Raw genomic sequence first — 15766 nt, 5'->3', positions numbered from 1 at the left:
AAACTGGAGGTCCAAATGAAATGCCAGAATAACAATTTTCCTTCTTATTCTTGGTCTTTGCCAAGAATTACTATGAATAATTTTTTAAAAGGATAGCATGTATTCTTCCAGCTTGTCAAGAAGTGTTTCTATTCTTCTGTAAACCAAGGAATTGAAAAACAAGTGTTAATGAAGAGTGATAGATGGAAGAGTGACAGATGAAAGAGTATGAAAGATTTCAAAGTCTGAAAAGAAAGAAGTTCTATACTATTTTAAATATGCTCATTGGAGAGTACATAAAATTACTTGCATTGATATCAAGGAAAATTTCTGTGAAAGCTAGCAGTTTTAGTGTATTAGATATTCGCCCACGGAGGGTTTGCCCCTGTCTGCTGAGCCCATCAGTATGTAATGAACCCACTGCTTGGTTCTATTACCGTTTCTACTTCTCTTACCCTCTCTCCTCCTCTGTCTCCCTTTTGTCCAAGGATCTCAGCATTTTTTGATTTGCAGTCTTTGTGAATTCGTTGGCAAGAATATGTAGCCTTTCACAAGCCAAAAGGTCACATGTGTAAAGTCCTGGTTCTCTACCCCTTAGGACAATGGGTTAGTCCACATGCTTTTCTTCTTTATTAGGGCAATTAAAATATGTGTCACATAGAAAGCAAAGAGGTCTAAAGTGGAAATGTTTACATATTTTTATTAATATATTTAGACAGAACTAATGCAGTTTAATCAATTAATTTTTATGATTCTAGATATATTTGCCAAAAATATATTTAAAGGCCACTTTTTCATTTCTCCATTGTGTGTAGGAAAACTGAGTGGGTTTTTGTATATAAATAGCATGTAGCTATAACTAATGTCAGCAAGATGCTTACAGATTTATATCTTTTTTATTTCTATGAAGTTTTAGAATTTTATTTATTTGTTTGTTTATTTTCTTAGTTTGCTTTATTGTGTCCTTTCTCTGGTTAAAGCTATCCCTCACTAGCCCATTTTTCATTAATGACCCATGACTCCTTTTTATTAGACATACTGGAGAAGGTTATGGACCTTAACTCAGTTGTAAACGGGACATTTCATTTTCCTAATTTGCAGATTGTGAGACCACAAGGAAATCTTAAAATTTGATTGATGGTTAATCACACAAATAAAATATGGAGGTAAAATAATTAAGAAAAAATAAATCTAGCGGAAGGTCAGATAACTATGTTTTATAGGATTTCTCAGGCTTATTGTTTATTTTTGAAATAATTATTTTATTACTGGCTAGTAAATTCTTTCTGAACAAAAGAATTGTGTTAGCGGCCATCTCTTGCTGTTCAGCAGAGGATTCTAAGTTTCTGATTTCTTTTTTGGAAATACTTATATATATGCAGGAAATATGGTAGAGTCTACATGTAATTAATGAAGTGAGAATGGTAATCATAAATAAATTTCTCTTTTTCTCTTAAAGATAAAATTGGTGCTACTTCTGAGTAATTCTCAAAAAATTTTCTGTCCAATTAGTGACATTGTAATGAAGAATAAAATCAGTCCATTCCTCAAGAAACTTGATTTAGATTGAAATTTTTTTAAAGATTTATTTATTTATTTATTTTTAGAGAGGGAAGGGAGGGAGATAGAGAGAGAGAGAGAAATATCAATGTGAAGTTGCTGGGGGTCATGGCCTGCAACCCAGGCATGTACCCCGACTGGGAATCGAACCTGCGATGCTTTGGTTTGCAGCCAGTGCTCAATCCACTGAGCTACGCCAGCCAGGGCTTAGATTGAAATTTTGAGCCAAATAATAATTAAATGCAGCAAATATTTATTGAATGCCTGTCATGTACCAGGCACATTTGTAAAGTAAGTTTTTTTACAGTTTGCTTCCATATATATTTGATCCTCATTGTTTTCATTTGATTACATTTGATCCTCATAACAGTTTCAAGCAATGGGGTAAACAATATTTATTATCCCAGCTGCACTATAAGAGAGTAAACTAAAACCATGATCTTTCCATGATCAGAGAGCTGCTAGTAACAGAACAAACCAGGAAGCCAGTTCTTCAGGCTTCCGGTCCTGTGCCTTTCCCAATATTTTGTGCTGCATTCTTTCTCCTGCCAGTTATCAGCTCAAGTGAGTGAACCATACCAGTAGTTCTTAAAGTATGGGCACAGCACCAGCACCATCATCTGGGGACTTGTTAGATATGCAGATTCTCAGGCCCCGCCTCTGACCTACTGACTTGGAAATTCAGATAGAGCCCAGTCATCTGTGCCAAACACTCTAGGTGATTCTCATGGACACTTGAGTTTTGAAACCACTGAGCTGGAGAATACATTTCTTGGTCAGTGAAAATGTGGGGTAGGCCTGGCTGGTGTGGCTCAGTTGGTTGAAGTTTCTTCCCATAACCAAAAAGTTGAGGGTTTGATGCTCGGTCAGGCCACATATCTAGGCTTCAGGTCTGATCCTGGGGGCATGTATGGGAGGCAACAAATGGATGCTTTTCTCTCACATCAATGTTTTTGTCTCTTCTTCCTCTCTCCCTTTCTCTCTAAATGTCCTGGGTGAGGATTAAAAATTTTTAAAAACTTGGGTGAGGCAGTTTATTATTTATCTATAAGAGCCACCTGTGGGAGGCACAGGGAGTGTGTGTCTTTTAGGTACTCATCAAGTTAAGAGCAGACTAGCTCAGCTGAAACAATTACATGTGCTGGCATTGTTCATTCATTAAGGGCTAGGTCAAGGGTAGAGCTCTTTGTGCAGTGGGTCTTCAGGAAAGGGAGTCATCCCTGAAAATAGCAATGGTTGGAGAAGCCTTCCAAGAAGAAAAATAAATGGAACTTGGTCTTGAGGTGCCTAGGATTTGGAGTGAGGAGTCAGTCTAAAGAGAGGAAATTTCTGAAGAAAGACAAGTTTGTGAAACAGTAAGGAATACTGGTTTAAACAAAGCTTTTGTCTTAGGACTAGAAGTAGATTGGATGAGTAAAGTGGACCAAATTGTAATAAACTGCCTTAGTCAAAAGATAGTTTAGCACAGGACAATGGGGAGAAATAATGGGTTCTGATTAAATAACTGAGATAATAACAGCATTTTTAAGGACCATTAAACTATCTGTAAGTAACAGGATCCACATACAATTTGAGTGTCTCACAGTGTTTTGCACATTGTTTCTTCCCCCCATAAATATTTGTGGGTTTTGAAGTAAAGTCTGGTTTTACAGATATTTTTAAACAAAAAAATAATTTTCTTTTAGATTATGGAAATAACTACATATTTTGATTGCTGAGTGAAATAAACAGGAGTGCCTATTGTTTGGATGACATGACAGGTGGTCTTAATCTGCTGATGAAAAAAGAAGCCAGGGTCTCCTCTGATCACTGTAGCTGGTGTTGCTCCCCCTTCATAGGACTTCTTGTTTTGTAAGTAGAAGGGCTTCAGCCCTACCCTGAATGAGGCTTCTGATTAGAGAAAGAAGAATGATGTGGACTTTTTGTGGTCAGAATGACCTTTCCACATGGGCACCATGCAATTGAAAGCTTTATCAATTGCAAAGGCCTTTAGTTAAATATTTATTTTACACAATTAAAGAGGAAAAGGGTATCAAGTACTTAATCATCTTAGCCTTGTGCCCAAGGCATAGCAATGGCTGTGATATGCTCCCTTATCTATAGTTGGCATCTAGAGCTTTGCGGAGACAGATACACTGATATTCATAAGAGAATATAAAATGGAAAATAGTTATGTAGCTTCAGCTCACAAGTGAAGATAAAATTGGAAATATTACCACATTCTGCCTCATGTATAGTTCTGATGGCATAGATGTACTTATCTTTTCAGCTGTATTTGAGGTAGAAAACTTAACGTTTCCATCATAAATAGAGAAGACAACATTTTAGGCCACCTGATCTACATCCTGAAGAAAATTAGAGGCAGTAGTGACACAGAGAGCTCAGAGCTTTGCTTTCCTCAGTGTGGTAGGGAAGTTGAGGCTCTTCTTATTAACTGTGTTTCTCCCTGAAGTCTGTTCTACTCTTCACCCATTTCTCTCATGATATGCCCAAACAGCGGTCAGTGTCAACAGTTTATTTAACCTGCCATGATAATGAGAATGCATGTGATTTGCCAGTATAGTCAGTGGAGCCAGACAGGCTAATGTGACAGTTCTGTGTATTTAGGTGCCACTATTACTATTTTGTATTTTATTTTATAACCTCAAATTTTGATCTGATTGTAAGAGTAAGTGTGTATGTTCTAAACATATTTAAGAACTATAAAATCTCGGGCAATCATTGAGGCAGCAAAGTTGCTGTGACGTGTTTACATATCTTGGCAGACTCATTGGAATTAATAGATTGTGAGAACAATAAGCACACTGTAAGTTTAAGTCAGAAAACCTCCCACAAATAAAACCTGCTGGTTTAAAATGCTGCACGTGTGTCACCTCTTCCAAGTTGGATTCCCACTTTGCTGCAGGATAGGAGAGGAATGTGGAGGTTTAGAATTGTGTGGGGTCTCAGTCCCCATATGTATATAGAAAAACTAATCAGAAATGGTTTTAGAAAGATATAGGAAGTAAGTATTCAGAAAATAATACCTTATTTTTTTAATGTTTCACTTCTCTGAGTTGTTTTCTACCATAAACACTATGATTTGTTATAATATTACTAATAATCTAGTATGGTAGTTCTTAACTTTCCGGTTCATGATTACTTTTAGAATCCAGTGAAAGCTGTGACCCCTTGCCCCAGAAAGTCACTCATGTGCACATCCTTACAAAAATATTCATGAAATTTGGGGAGGGGTTCGTGAGCTTTGTCAAACCCTAAGTCTTAAGGCATTCATTGAATATAATGAATTAACTTATTATCTATGCCATAGCTATATTTGAAGAAAATAGTCATGCATGTCATTTTTATAGAACTTAATTCTTTCAAAATTGAGTGAAACCCTGATTGAGAAAGGCTGTGGGTGAAACAAGACAAAAACCCTTATAGCCCTGGCTGGCATAGCTCAGTGGATTGAGCACTGGCTGCAAACCAAAGCATCGCAGGTTCGATTCCCAGTCAGGGTACATGCCTGGGTTGCAGGCCATGACCCCCAGCAACTTCACATTGATGTTTGTCTCTCTCTCTCTCTTTCTCCCTCCCTTCCCTCTCTAAAAATAACAAAATAAAATCTTAAAAAAAAACAAACCTTATACATTACATGCTAAATTTATAGTCATCCTACTGCTTGAAAATAATATACAAGTTTGAAATTTAATAATTATGCATTTCAAAGATGGATTAGTTTCCAGAATGTTCTTTTACCCTGACATTTTTTTATGTTAGAATAAGTCATGTTCAGTTTCACTGAAATGACTGTTTGCTTGGCACCTTTGAGAACCATTGCACACTAGCTACAGGTAGTACTACCTGGCATTCAATTTTTAAAATCCATAATAACAATGTAAACTCCACTGACAAAAGCTAAGTTTGAAAATGATGTGTTTTAACCCTATTATGTTAAAGGAATCAGGAGACATTTTGGCTTCTACACATCTTTGTTTACTTGCCCAACAGGCCACACATCATTCTATTCAAGTGATTAGTAGACATGCTAATTGTCAGTTTGAGATGCCAACTGTGCATCTGACCAACCTCTTTCTCTCCAGGCCTTCTAGGAAAGCCCAGCACAGGCAGTTTTTTCCAATAGTATTTTGTTTTGCTGAGTGAACAGAATGGCTACCATCTTGGTGATTTCACAGGGAAGCTACATAGGGCTAGAAGAGGCAATTTCTAGCTTATTCCCTTCTCACCAACTCTTTGATACTCCATTCCTTATAGGAAATACCATTACTCTCATCAGTCAACTCTGGGCCAAATTGGGGTCCTGAGATTTGTGATTGTATGGGGGTGATACTTCTTTTGTCATATATGAATGTGCAAATCCAAGGCTGATGGGCACACAGAGGCATGCGACTAATGATCAGAACAACTGGCCTGGGGTGCATCTTGGGTAAGTGCAGTGGCTGCTGTCCTCTTGCAGAGGAGGGAGAAGCATCTGGAGAAGAGGTGGTGACAACAGTAGATTAGATGTGGGGCTTATCACTCTATTTAGTAGGAGAAACTTGAAGAACGACTTCCAGAAAGGTGATTTCTCCATTCTGGTGTCAGTATGTACCGATTATTTGGCTTCCCCTATAGCTAAATGTCTTCATTCTCTGGAATTTCCCACCCTTGCCTCATTAGAGAATGGAGCTCCAGCCCTCCCACAGGAGTAGCCCCTACATGTATCACTGATGTCCTTGGTGATGACTCTGAGGGAGAGAGAAAAGGTTCAATTCTATTTAAGAAGGTCAGGAAGCATGGCATGTTTTTAGCAAGCTTTCCACTCAAAATAAGATTGAAGGCTTAAAGTGATAAATCTGTTATCTGGAATATTGACTCATGCAATGGCCAAGATGAGGTGCCGCTAGATTTTGTTTCGGAGCCCCATTAATCAAAATGTTCATGCTTGCACTTCTCAAGTTCCCCTTTAAAGCAAGCTCAAAACATATAGTCAAATTTGAAATGACCTTTTATTTTTATCCCATTGTTCTCTCACAATTTTCTCATTTTTGTGTCTTTTTATCCTTTCCTCTCTGACTTGTAAGTCCTCCTCATTTTTATTAAGAAACCAGTGCTGAGAGCTGGGCTCCTCCCTCAGCCTTCCTTCCCCACCCACTCTACCTTGGATTTTTTTCTCACTTTCTCTTCCTTCTTACCTTAAATCTTTCTTATGCTTTCATTACTTCCCTCCCTGGCCCACTATAATTTTTTTCTTCCCTCAACTAGTTTTGCTCTTTGTATTACATATACATGCAATTATTTTCATATATATGAAAAGATAAAGAACGATATAGTAAAAATACTGTCCTCTCTGCTAAGCTGAAGGAGGAGAACATCATTGATTTAGTTAAATCCCTATCCCCAACTATAACCCCCACACTTCTGCCTAGAGGTGACTACTGTCTTATATTTCACAATATAATATAACCTTTTCTATTCTGATTGCCCAGGGCAGAAGAAAGGATGCTGTCCCCAGTTCTTAGCCTTTCCAATGGCATCTTCTCTTGGCTGCTGGAAGCCAGTCCTGGGATGGCGGCTGATGTGAGAAGGCCACCCCACTGAAGCCAGGGTGGGGGGAGGGCCAGAGCAGGTGGGAAAGGGTAGCTTTCACTACAGAACTTGGCTTCATCGCTCCCGCTTTGAGAGTCATGTTTTTATTCAGATGATCTTTCCTGACCTCCTTGATGTATTTGAATAAGAAAATGTTACGAGTCCAATAAACTTTTAGTAAGCACTTTCTCAAAGACCGCCGCTTAACAGGACTTTATCTATGGGGCTTGTAGATTCACTTCTGTCCTTTCTTCCTATTAACCTTTTCTTTTGGATAGAGAAACTCCATTATATTTTTAAATGTATTTTTATATAAAGGGTTATTTGTATCTTTCAATTTAAGTATATTTGTTGACAAGTTGGGTAATGTGTATTATATGCTGTGCTTCTCACTAAATTTGAAATATTTCACATACATTAAAGAGCTTGGGCCAGAGGCATACAGACATGGGCTAGACCCCAGCTGAGCCACTTACTAGTCAGATGACCTCAAGCAAATTATGTAGGCTCTCTCGGCATTGGATTTTATTGATTTATTTTTATTATTTTTAATAGCTTTATTTTTTAATTTATTTATTTTCATGGAGGGGGAAGGGACAGGGAAAGTGAGGGAAAGAAACATCGATCTGTTGCCTCTTGCACACCTTCAACAGGGGACCTGGCCTGCAACCCAGGCATGTGCCTTGACTAGGAATTGAACTGGTGACCTTTCAGTTCACAGGCCAGTGCTCAATACACTAAGCCATACCAACCAGGGCAATAGTTTATTTTTTATTGTATTTTTTTCCATTACCATTTATCCCCCTTATAGTCTCTTCCATCTCCACCTTCTCCACAATCACCACACTGTTGCCCCTGTCCATGAGTTCATTTATTGCTCAGTCCCTCCTCCCCAAACTCTCCTTCTAGAACTCTCAGTCTTGTTGTTTTTAAAAGTATATTTTATTATGCTATTACAGTTGTCCCAATATTTCCCCCCCTTTCTTCCCCTCCTTCCTGCACCCTTCACACGTCAGCATTCCCCAACTCCCTTAGTTCATCTCCATGGGTTGCACATATAAGTTCTTTGGCTACTCCATTTCCCATACTGTTCTTAACTTCGCCCTGTATACTTTGTGCCTACCAATTATGCTTCTTATTCTTTATACCTTTTCCCCTCTTCTCCCCCTGCCCTCTGATAATTGTCCTTGTGATATCCATTTCTGTGATTCTGTTCCTGTTCTAATTGTTTGCTTAATTTTGTTTTTTTATTTTTTTTAGGTTCAGTTGTTGATAGTTGTGAGTTTGTTGTCACTTTACTGTTCATAGTTTTTGATCTTCTTTTTCTTAGCTAAATCCCTTTAACATTTCATATAATAAGGGCTTGGTGATTATGAACTCCTTCAACTTTATCTGGAAAGCACTTTATCTGCCTTTCCATTCTAAATGAAAGCTTTGCTGGATAGAGTAATCTTGGATGTAGGTCCTTGCCTTTCATGACTTGGAATTCTTCTTTCCAGCTCCTTCTTGCTTGTAAGGTTTATTTTTAGAAATCAGCTGATATCTTATGGGAACTCCTTTGCAGGTAGCTGTCTCCTTTTCTCTTGCTGCTCCTAAGATTCTCTCCTTATCTTTAGTCTTGAGTAACTTAATTATGATGTATCTTGGTGTGTTTCTTCTTAGATCCAACTTCTTTTGGACTCTGAGCATCCTGGACCTGCACATCTAGTTCCTTTGCCAGATTGGGGAAGTTTTCCTTCATTATTTTTTCAAATAAGTTTCTGATTTCTTGCTCTTCCTCTTCTCCTTCTGGCACCCATATGATTCAGATGTTGGAACATTTAAAGTTGTCCCAGAGGTTCCTCAGCCTCTTCCTACTTTTTTTTTAATTCTCTTACTTCATTCTGTTCCAGTTGGATGTTTACTTCTTCCTTTGGTTCTAAATCATTGATTTGAGTCCTGGTTTCTTTCTCTTCTCTGTTGGTTCCCTCTATTTTCCTTTACTTCATTTCGTATAGCCTTCATTTCTTCCTTCACTTTGCGACTGAACTTAATCATTTCTGTGAGCATCCTAATTACTAGTGGTTTGTACTCTGTATCTGACAGGCTGTGTATCTCCTTGTCACTTAGTTCTTTTTCTGGAGTTTTGATCTATTCTTTCATTTGGGCCATATTTCTTTGTCCCCACGCACCTGCTATGTTGTAAGGCCCAGAGTCTTAGGTATTCGCCATGCATGAGTAACCCACTTCCATGCATTGTGGCAATGTAGGTGGGGGAGGGGTCAGAGAGGTAACAATGCTCTTTGCTGGCTTGCTTGGCTCTTGCCCCACTTTCTGTCACTTCCCTCACTTCCCACCGTTGGATTATATCCTTTCAGGTGCTGATTTCCTGGGCAAGAGTGTTGGTTTGTGTACATTCTAGGATCCCCTGGGTCTCTGCAATGGACTCTCCTGTGAGACTGGGAGTTTCTCCCGTGACTACAACTGCCACAAATTTTTACAGCCAGAGATTTTAAGGTTTTAGTTTCCTGCACTGGAACCCTGAGTTCAGTGGTTTGTCTCACTCCCCACTTGTTCCTCCCGGCTTATCGGTGCATGAATACGGGAAATCCCATCCACCAGCCACCACCTCACCCACCTGGTCTGCTGCTGCCTTGCCACACGTCCTCTCTGCCCAGGCTGCTTATGTCCACCCTTCCTACCAGTCTGGATGAATGTTTCTTTAACTCCTTGGTTATCAGACTTCCATGCAGTTTGGTACTCTGGTAGTTCTGGTTGTTTTTTGTTTTTAAGTTGCTTGTATCCTTTTGGTTGTGTGAGGAAGTGAAGCATTTCTACCTACACCTCTATCTTGGCTTCTCTCAGCCTTGGTTTTTAAATGTGGGGAAAAGAGGAGATGATAGCACCACCTCTCAAAGCTGTTTATGAAAGGACGTAATGCATGTAAAGTGCTTATTGCAGTGCAAGGCATGCAGCACTAAATACAAGTTAGCTATAGTACCATTGGATTTTGAATTTAGAATGTAAAGCTGAGATATATTTAATTTGAAGCCCTTATTTTAGGATGGAATATAGCATTTGAATATAGCATAGAGCATTTGTGTGGTTGACATGGCAGCTCAGAAAAGAAGCATAGGAGAAGGGGGAAAAAGTCATCATAGAAAATACATTCTTCTGCCTTAGAACTTGTGAAGCAGCCCCTGGAGGAGGCCTAGTCTATGAAATGCCATGTTGTTGTAGAGGAGGCTGGAATCCCATGTCCCATAGACCTGTTTTTCCTGCTGGTCCACTGTGAATGGCATGTAATAAACATACCTACAGTTTCCTGTGGCAGGGCTGCTAACATTCTGTCTGTCTGATCTTTCTCCTCCTGTGAGGCACAGTGTGATTAAATGTACAGTAAATTTCCACAGCAGGTCAGAAGGCTCTGTAAACTTTTAAGATCCTACCAGTAGCTAAGATCACAGAGTTCTCAAAATAAGGTGTGTAGACTGATCATAAAGCAAAAGGATTGAAAAGCAAAATGACAGAATAATTATATTATTCTGATATTCCTTGAGTTGTGAATAGCTTCAGTTTCCAATCTGGAATACAGGAAAAATGATGCCTCTTTTATTTAAAAACAGAATAGAATTGGGGTCACACTGTATATTATTTTTGTGGTCTGCTTTTTCCTTCAAGTAATTTTACAACTTAAATAACAGTAATGATGATTCAGACACTGCTTCACGATAAAGATTTTCCACTTACAAATGTTTTCACATTCTCAGTTTATCTTCAGAAAACCTGGTGTTTATATGTTTTAATTACTTTTCTTAATAAGGGAAACTTAGTTTTTCTAATAAATTCCATAAATGTGTTATTTCTTACTATACTAATTATGCAGAACCTGTGAAGGACAGATAATGGTAAAATTATTTTTTACATACTTTCTTGCTTCTCAGTGTTGCTACAGTGATGGAAACATTCTCGGCAGAAAGCATTGACATGTTTTGTTGTTGATTGATAAACACTTGCTCACAGTTTTGGAAATTTTATTACTAAGATTAACAATATTTATTTTTGAATCCTTTTTTAAAATTAACATTTGTGTATTACAAATGAAATTGCAATAATTTATATTATGGAATACTTACAAATATTTGAATATATGATTATGAAACACCTAAACATTAACAAATGGTATATGAAATTGTTGTAGGCAATACCTCAGTGTGATGTGTCAAAGATAAGGCTTTTTAAATTCAATCTAGTTCACACTAATTTCTCTCATAGTGTTTCAACCTATTCTCCATGTAATGCAAGTCGATGATTCTTTTATGTTGTTTAATGCGCACACACACAATCTTGTTTTCCCAGCACCTACCGTAATGTTGAACTCACAGTGGTGGTGTAATGAATCCTTCTTAACTGTCCATGTAGGGTTGCTTTCCTGTGTGTGCTATTTTAGGGTGTGTGGGGGGAGTGGAGTTAGGTCTTTGCTTTTAAACAGTTGTGGTTTTCATTAACCCTTAGTTAACAGGCACTCTTTCCAATATACTCTTATTGTATTAAGGAGATATTTACCATAAGTAGTCTCTTCCCCTTTTATCCAAACACATACCCCCTTACTATCTTCCTACCCCCAATTCTGAAAGATGTTTCCTTAGAGAGCTCTGAGACAGTGTCATATACTGGAACGAATATAATACTAGGGGTACAGAGACATCTAGGTTATGTGGATATTTACTATTGTGTTTGTACTCTGGGCTTTGGGAAGAGATTCAACAAGACCAAAGTTAGGAGACTAATAGAAGAGTTAGGAAGAGAAACCATGAGTACCTTAAAAAGTCAAGTCATGATAGAAATTCACCTAGAATAAGTGTAAAATTGGTAGTTGATCCATAGGTACTATTGGATATGGGAAATGTTTTGTGAATCAGGGAATTGGTCTAATTTTTTTTTCTAGGTAGCTGAGAAACCCCTCCTACAACAAGGGACTCCAGGACTCCCTTAAAATATGTGGCCAGAAGAAAGGTGAATAAAAATTTGTTTTTATACAACTTTATTAGCTAGAGTAGAATACAACTCTTTTTGACTTTAATTTTGCAGGTTATATGCATTTCCAAAATTACTTAGATTGTAACCTGACTCCCCCATACCCTTTAGTGAATATATTTCATATCTTTGTAATACATTTAGATTTTCTTTCCTCCCTCTGTATCATATCCTGGGTTTCTCCAATCTTCTATTTTTTTTAGTTTACATATATTAAAGTATACTCTTTGTGCTGTAAATATCTAATGGGTTAATGTATTATATTTACAATTACAATATCATTCAGAAGAATGTCACTACTCTAAAAAAAATTCCTGTACTTCAACTTAATCCTTTTCTTTCCTCCCATACTCTGGCAACCAACAATCTTTAATATCTCTATAGTTTTACCTACAGTTGTGCTTCCTTCTGTTATCCATGTGGATTGCTACTTCTTGTTCAAGTGTCACCTCTTTCTTTCTCTTTGAGGATTGCCCTCTTTACACTATTTAAAATTGTCAAGACTTTCCAGTCCATATAACTCTATTTTTCTTGTTTAATGTTTCTTCATAACAATTCAACCACATAATGTTTTAAGCATCAAAACAGTGTGCTTGTAGAAATAATACATTTTTTGAATAAATGAAAAAAATTGTTTTTATACTTACATACTTTAAAAATCACCAATTCACATATTTTTAAGAACTTTGCATTAAAAACACATAGATTGTTTCTTCTTTTAGCAAAGTGTTGCTCACTGTTTGGGAATGGGGATCTTCTCAGAAGTAGAAATGCATAAAGGAGATCATCAAGTGTCTGCAAAGATATATTTTGTGTGTGTTCATAAAACAGAATTTCTGCAGTAATATCTACTGAAGTAGGTATTTTTAATGATTGATGAAGGAAGTAAATTTTGACTATTGCCAAAGAAAAACAAGATCTGTTCTTTTTCCCTGATTCCTCAGTCTTGTACAGATATTATAAAGGTATATAGCTTTTGTAGATACAAGTGACAACAAATTAAATTTATACATGAAATTAAAGCACTGTATGAATATGAAAGTATTAGACTTCCTGATGTGTAACTGAATAAGTAAAGGTGGCTCTGTCATACATAAAAATGAAAAATAAGGTGTAGTTCATTTACTGATGCTAACTTCCTCCCTTTTTAACTCTTTTTCTCTGTGGTGCTACTGGAGGGACAAAATGCCCACTAGAAACCCCCACCCCAACACCAAAACCTGTCCTCAAAAAAAGCTCCAGCTTTAAATCCATTAGTGCAAAATCAGATCATTCTTCACCTGTCATGTTTTAAGCTCTCTCTGTAGTTCTGGCATAAAAAACATTTTTGTCTTATCTGGAGGAGTTTCAGGTGTTGACATGGGAGTGGAGAAATGTAACTTTCTTGGGGTGGGAGAAGGGCATCTTTGAAGTGAGAGCACCTGGCGAGCCCTCACTTCTCTATGTCCTAGATGTGTCTTATTTATCAGGATGATATTTAACATGTATCTCAGAAATACCCTTCCAAACTCATAAAAAAATTGAATGCTGAATGAGCTTAGATAGAAAGAGCAACATTTAATAGACATGCGACTCTATTTTATTTGGGTTTTGAGCACTAAAATTTAAAACCTCTTGCACATAGGTGAATGAGATTGAATTAGAAACCATGTAAATAATATGTCTCCCTTGAAATATGATAAAAGAAGGTGGATGTACAAAAGAAAATCTTGGTTGTGAGCTAGGCAGATTATGAAGAAAAGTAGCTAATTGAAGATTATATGTAAAAAAAAAAAAGTCTGCAGCACTCCCAGGGGAAATTAACTGCCAGATGAGCAGCATATTGTGAAAACAGAGTGACTAACATTATCTTTTAACAACAGTTTTGGGGATGATGGCAGATCTTTTACTTAAATAACAGAAAAAAATGAACCAACGAATCTGAAAAGGGTGAAAAAAACCCATCTGATAAGCACTAAACAGGATAGACACAGTGAAATTTTTTTGGTGAAACCAATTAAGCATACATGTATCCTATTAGTGCCTCTTATTATCAAAGGGACTGTGAGGCATTTTTAGAGGTTATGGAGAAAGAATAATCACTCCTGAAAAACTCTTAATTTTTGCTTTCCACGGAGTTACTTGGAAAGTACTTGTGTCACAATCAAATGCCACTGTATTGATAGTCAAATTTTCTTTCCTTAAAAATGTTTTATTTTTCATTTACAGTTGACATAAACTATAATAGTTTCAGGTATACAACCTAGTGATTAGTCATTTATATACCCTGATAAGTCTAGCGCCCACCTGACACAATACGTAGTTATTATAATATTATTGACTGCTATATTTTGCCATGTATAATGAGCAGTTTTTGCCCAAACCTTTGAGGGAAAAATAAGGATGCACATTACACATGGGTATAATGATTATGTACCATGGGTATGAGAATCCTGTGTATAATGCACACAAAACATGGGTGTGCATTATACATGGCAAAATATGGGTATATTTCTGTGCTGTACTTGACATCCTCATGACTGTTTTTATAACCGGCAAATCCCTTCTTAATCCCTTTACCTTTTCAGCCACCTACTCCAACAAATAAACTTTCATACTGGAAAAATAAGCCAGAAAAAATCTACATGGTCATATAAAATGTTAAAATTATATTAAATGTTTGGAATCAATCAAATTAATTATTGGCCTTGATCATAATGTGCAAATGAGAATGGTGGTGTACTTTCTGACACTTAGGTGTTTAGTAAGTGTGGTTAGGCCAAGGCAGCTTCCATGGCTCAGGCTGTGGCACTTACCACTTCAAGGTGGAGCGTTACCACTTGTCCCAAGTATTACTATACTCTTCAGTGAAATCCTCGTCCTGAGAACACACCAGCCATTCATGTCCACAGAGAAGCTCATCTACTGGTATTCTGTGAAGGGCTTGTCTTTCTTCTCAAAATATGCTATGGTAGTGTGTGCTTCCAGGAAGCACAGAAATCTTTCGTTTGGTCAGAGAATCTCTAGTTTAGAAATATTATGTAAGTCAACCAGTCCTCTTGCATTGATTGGCCTTGAATTCCAGAAAAGACCAAAGAAATGCAGATCTACGGTACTATCGCTCTCAAAGAAGTGGGGGACCATACCTCTCCCTGTCACTTGGAGGTTGTCTCTTGTTGTGTGTAGCGTCTTCTATGAATGTGGCTTCCCGAGAGCCATGCTTTTATTTCTCTGCTGAAATCAGTGTGGAGCCCATTGGTTCACTGTTAGTGACTGCAGCTTTCAGTGCCAAAAGGCTGTTGTAGCAGTTCAAGGTGAGACATTAAGAATTGCTGCCCACTTAGTGTATGTATTGTTGGAAAGTCAGTTTAGCTAAAGGGCTGCCATACTATCTATCAGAAAGATGAGTAATGAGTGGCTGTTAGCTAGTGGTGTTTAACCAGGTACATATAGAAGTATCACCCATGCAGCTTGTAAAAGAAGGGGGGGAAAAAGAGAGAAAAGTCACCTGCCCAGTTTCCAGAGATTTGGGGGGTGAGGGCTGGATGTTTCAGTACAAAGAAACATGCTATAAGTGATTGTGACATGAACTCCCAATTAAATTGCTGGAATATTTACCTCAGTTATAAGAATATTATTTCTTTTCTCCATTGTAATGTTA

The 15766-nt window shown here is 37.5% G+C and overlaps 1 protein-coding gene across 16 annotated transcripts in view; it reads left to right on the top strand.

The window, feature by feature from the left end:
* The window catches only part of NRCAM (neuronal cell adhesion molecule), a 312085-nt gene that overhangs the window by 31932 nt on the left and 264387 nt on the right, over nt 1–15766 (top strand). The gene's annotated exons all lie outside the window — the stretch shown is intronic.

The sequence above is a fragment of the Phyllostomus discolor genome, chromosome 10, assembly GCF_004126475.2.
Source record: "Phyllostomus discolor isolate MPI-MPIP mPhyDis1 chromosome 10, mPhyDis1.pri.v3, whole genome shotgun sequence".
Taxonomy (NCBI): domain Eukaryota; kingdom Metazoa; phylum Chordata; class Mammalia; order Chiroptera; family Phyllostomidae; genus Phyllostomus; species Phyllostomus discolor.
Note: the sequence above shows the minus strand (reverse complement) of the source record. Positions and strands in the feature narration are given on the sequence as shown.